Below are 5,347 nucleotides of genomic sequence, written 5' to 3' on the forward strand. Positions count from 1 at the left end.
AGGGTGAAACCCTTTGTACTTGTTGCTTTGATGATTTTTCTTCCTCCTGATTATTCCATGTGTTTCCTCTGTTACCATGTAAGCCTTGTCTTCTAGCTCTGACTGGCAGACACCTTCATTCAGGTTGAGAATCACCTCAAATACACGAATACAGAAGGCTGTCCGATTTTTATCAGCAGTCATTGATTTGGTTCAATATCTTCTTTAAGCCATTAAAATTCTCTGGGTGTTTTTTTTCTTTTTAATTACTGAGATTACTTTTATTTAAGATTAGAAAGGAAATGCCTTGAGTAGGAAAAACAATCACATTTCAGAAAGATGATACCTTAAGGTTTTCTATCAGCAGTTGCTCTTTTGGAGAATAAAAAGAATTGCACAAATACTTCATCGATGACAGGTTTGCTTTGAAGATAATATTCAACACTTCGAATAACAGACAGTTTTGACATTTTTTAAAGCAACACATACTAGAAACTGTGTTTTTGCTATTAGAATGATATTTTAAATCAGTAATCGAACTTCAAAGAAAGAATAATTTACTCATTCATTGAACCAACACATAAATATTTATCTAGGACTCTCCTACTGTTTTATTATGTAGATTGTGGAAAATAATGTCACTGAAAAAAAGTTATGGAATGATGGTGTAAAAACTTACTATCACAGATTAACTGTGGGAAGGAGGACCTGAAATTATGAAATCTTAAGTTCAGTATTTTAAAAGCAATTTTATTAATTGCAAGTTCATGCAGCAATTCAAAATAAGTTTGTCCACTCTAGGAGTGAAGAAAAGCTACTTTAATTAACAGATGCAAGCTTGTAATTAGCGTGTCAACTTTTTGTGTGCAAATGGATGTTTCCAAAGTACTGAAAGTATTTTATTTTTCTCACTTTAGTAGCTCTGCCATTTTCCAAACAATCTTGTTAAAGCATTAATTTACTTTACAACCCTCCTCTTTAACTTCAGGACATCTGTGTGAACTGCTGACAGTTCTCTTTTGGTGGACCCCAATTAATTTTCTGAGTTTCTTCATTTACATAATATCTTATTTTTTAAAGGATTTATTTATTTATTTTAGAGAGAGAAAGAGAGAGCACGAGTGGAGGGGGCTGAGGGAAAAGGATAGAGAATCTCAAGTAGACTCCGCACTGAGCATGGAGCCTGATGCAGGGCTTGAGGCAGGATTCGATCTCAGCACTCTGACATCATGACCTAAGCTGAAACCAAGAATCCGACGCTTAACCAGTTAAGCCACCCAGCTGCCCCAATAACATCTTACTTTCTGATGTTCATGTTAAATTCCATGCTATGTGTTTTGAGATCATTTCAAGGACCATGTATATTCTCAGGCAAACATTAACATTGGTGGAAACAATAATGGCCACTTGTTAAGTATGAATGGCAACTCAACAGAAACAACCACACTAAGACTAGTTAGTGAGAGAACAATGTTTTACTAACAGAGAGCTTTTAAGTTGTGTTCTACAGATGTGAAATGTTAACAATCCATGGGAAAATTATGTAACTATATATGTAAAGCTCTCTGTGTATATACACCCATAAATAGGTTTGTGTACACAGCTCTTCCTAAGGAGGGTTAAGATCTGTAAGTGAATTGCACTCAGGACTTTCTTCCATTTTTTTCTCCATTTCCAAACCTACAACAAATAAGCAAAAACTAGATAGAAGCCCAGTAATAATTAACATATATCTCTCTAGGTGGCAAATGATGCATTCAACATTGTCCTGTATCCAGTTTCCAACAATGGGTACCATTAGTTACCTATGTTGATATGCTACTCTCCCTTACTTGCTAGGTTTCAACACAGAATGAAAATCTTCATGAGGTTGAGACTGATTAGAACTTATTATAAGAAATACTACTGATGTGTAGTTTGTCTACAAAGTCAGGTATAAAATGCATAATTATTTATGTCAACAAATATAGTGTCATCAAAATAGATACAAGCTATCTTACCAAGGGCACAATAAAGTTGAGTAAAATATCGAAATAGAGCAGTTTAGGAAGGCATCAAACAACAAGGCAGTCAGGACTTAAGGAATCAAATTGCAGAGAGCTGTAGGGATACAAAGTAGATTAGTGATTGATTAGGGCTAGGGGTAGGGGAATTAAGGGATGATGCATGAGGGGTGCAGGGTGTCCTTTGGGGGTGATAATACGTTTTTAATTTGATTGTGGTGATGGATGCACAACTTGTGAATACACTAAAAGTCAAAGCTATTAAAAAAAAATCACAGAGAAAAGAGAACTACATTAAGATGGTCATTACATTCTCTGTCACTGCCTTTTCCCCTTGAGGCATTCGCTGATTCTCGAATGTAAACAGTAAGCCCAAATGAGCAGTAGCCAAGTAAATATTGCTGCAGCTTCATAGGGACCCAGTCTCATAGGAATCCAAGATTGAAGTTCAGGCCTCCAAGCCAACAGGAATGATTTTGGAGAAAAGGGGACCGTAGAGGAATGAGACATACCTTCTGTGTGCAAATTCTCCTCAGCTATTTGCTGAATCAACAGCTGTGAGTGCGTAGAACAATATTCAAAAGGGAAAAAAACAGAAAGCAGTTGAAAAGTGACTTTTTAAGTTTTTGACTTAGCAAATAATTTAGTAAGCTCACAGTTTTGGAAAGGCAAGTTTCCACAAAGGGGGTAGTTTCAGCGAAGATGTCGTATATACTATACTCTAAATTTGAGGGTAAATCAGAACTATGGATCAATGTGATATGCCCTGACTCTATGTAGATGAATCAGTGTGTAGGAGAAAATTTATAATATTAAAAGCCTAAAAAAGCTGACAAATTCATGATCTAACTATTGAGCTCAAAAAGTTGAAAAAAAGTAGAAATTATACAGAGGAGGAAAAGTGGAATTAATGAAATGGCAAGAAATATACGATAGAGAAAATAAATGGCCAGGAGTTGTTTCTTTGACAAGACTAATATAATTTATAAACATATTACAAGTCTGATTAAGAAAAAGAAAGGTACAATATCAGGAATGAAAACTTAGGAACCAATAATATGACCATTAAAGATAATGAGCATACTATAGTTCTATGATAATAAATTAATACAACTTATTAAAACTGTATAAGAAAAAAATACTAAATCTAAATCATCTTATATCCACTATATAAACAGAATCAGTAAAATCTTCCCATGAAGAGAACTCTGGGTGAGATAAGACTCGTAGGGTGAGCAAGGTGGTAGAATAGGAAGTCCCCAGCTCCTGTCCTCATCAATAAACAATGATGTGGCCATCCTCAGACAAAAATAACTTTTTAGGAGCTTGGGGATCCAGGTGGGAGGTTGTGAAATTTCGGCGAAGCCTAAGACTGAGGAGAGCTGCTTGGAGAAGGCAGGACCACGTCTTAATGGCAGATTTGCCAAACATGGTCCACTTGCAGACTCAAAGAAGTCGTATACCCTGCGGATTGAGTCTCACTTGGCTCTGGTCCCTTAACCAGCTCCTTCTGCCACTGACCTGGAGGCATACAGATGAGCATGTGCTGGCTCCAATCAGAGCCCAAACAATCGTTTTTAGAAGATGACAAAAGAAAATACCTTCATGATCTGGGGTAGATAGAGACTTAACCATTGAATTTTAAAAATTGGTAAATTGAACTTCACTAAATCTATAAGCTTCTGATCATTAAAGATGCCATTAAGAGAGTGAATAGGCATTCCACAGACTGGTAGAAGATATTTGCAATACATCTATCTAAAGAAGAACTTACATCCAGAATGCATATATTGCATAAGAGAGAATGGGTAAATAGCCAGTAAGCCTATATAATGATCTTCAATTTTAATTATCAGGGGAAAAAACCATAATGAGGTATGTTTCCATATACATGAGAAGGTATAAAATTAGAATTTTACAAAATAACAATACTAAGTGTAGGCAAACATATGGAGGACCCCTAATTCTTGTAAAATGATGATGGTTGTGTAAAATTGATCCAAGTTCTTTAGAAAACTCCTTAGTATGACCTATTATGCTGAATATACACATACTATGGATCCAGGAATTACATTCTGAGACATACTTAACATATACCTGTGCACCAAATGACATGCATAAGAATGTTCATAGCATCATTAGTAATTGTTTAAAACAGAAACAACTCAGTTTTCCATCAGGAGTAAAACTTATAAATTATGAGCTATTTATGCAGCGAAACACCATAGAACAATGTAAAAAGGACAGGTCATAGATAATTTTGATTGAAAGAAAGAAGAGATGCATGCGTTTCTAATGTATGATCCCATAAATCTGAAAAAGAGGCAAACGTATCTTTGATGATTTTAGTTGGAATAGTCCTTACCTTTGATGCAGGGTATAGTGAGTGAAATGAAGCAAGAATGAGATTTCTGGGACATTATGTTCTTTATCTTGCTATATGTGGTGGTTATATAGGTGTATTCACTTTGTTAACATTCATGGAGCTATATAGATAAGATTCATGTGCTCCACTGTATGTTGCATGTCATTAAAAAATAAAATACAAAAAAAAAATGGATGTTATTGGTATCAGAATGTCGAAACTCCTAGTAGGCTACCCAAAATTGTGGGTGGGGGAGTAGGGAGGCGATAAGGGTGGTGTAGAACAACAAGGACAATGACAATAACAAGAACAATAACAGGCACTAGTCATTGGCATAAAAGATGGGGAGAGGGAGGCAGACAGTAAAACCACCCTCCAATCTTTTGAAGCAGGTGCTATAATTACCTTGGTTCATATAAAAGAAAGCAGTTCAGTGGGACAAAGTTACTTGCCAAAAATTACAGATATTTACTATAATAGAACTGGAAATGGGACCCAGGCAAGATTAACTCCATAATTTTTCTTTGCATACAAAAATAATTTAGATTAAAAACATCTCATTTTGAAGGAGAGGTCATCTAGTCCTAAGGGAAGACAGATCGCCAAAGTTTCAATTGGTTTAAAAATAGTATATAACTTCACGAGCACAAATAAAGCAGCAGAGGGGGAAAATATTCAGAGGCCATAATCTTGCCTAGTTACTAAAGACCAGGTGTTCCTGATGATCCTAATTGTTTTATCCTGATAGCTGTTTGCTAGGACATTACTATTCTACTCTCTAGTAGTTACGTGTCAGTTTTCCTTAGTGCCAGTGAGGTCTTTGCAACTTAGAGGAAAAATTTTGAAAACAATACGTCATGTCTGCCAAAGATAGTAACAGAATTTGGACACTCATTTTCTGTGTCCCCAAAATTCCCCAGTCTGCCATGTACTTTCTTTGCAAATCATTCCGTTTTATTCCTTAAAAACGGAGTTTGGAATTGGTGGACTTGGAAGCAGA

The sequence above is a fragment of the Halichoerus grypus genome, chromosome 2 (assembly GCF_964656455.1).
Source record: "Halichoerus grypus chromosome 2, mHalGry1.hap1.1, whole genome shotgun sequence".
NCBI lineage: Eukaryota > Metazoa > Chordata > Mammalia > Carnivora > Phocidae > Halichoerus > Halichoerus grypus.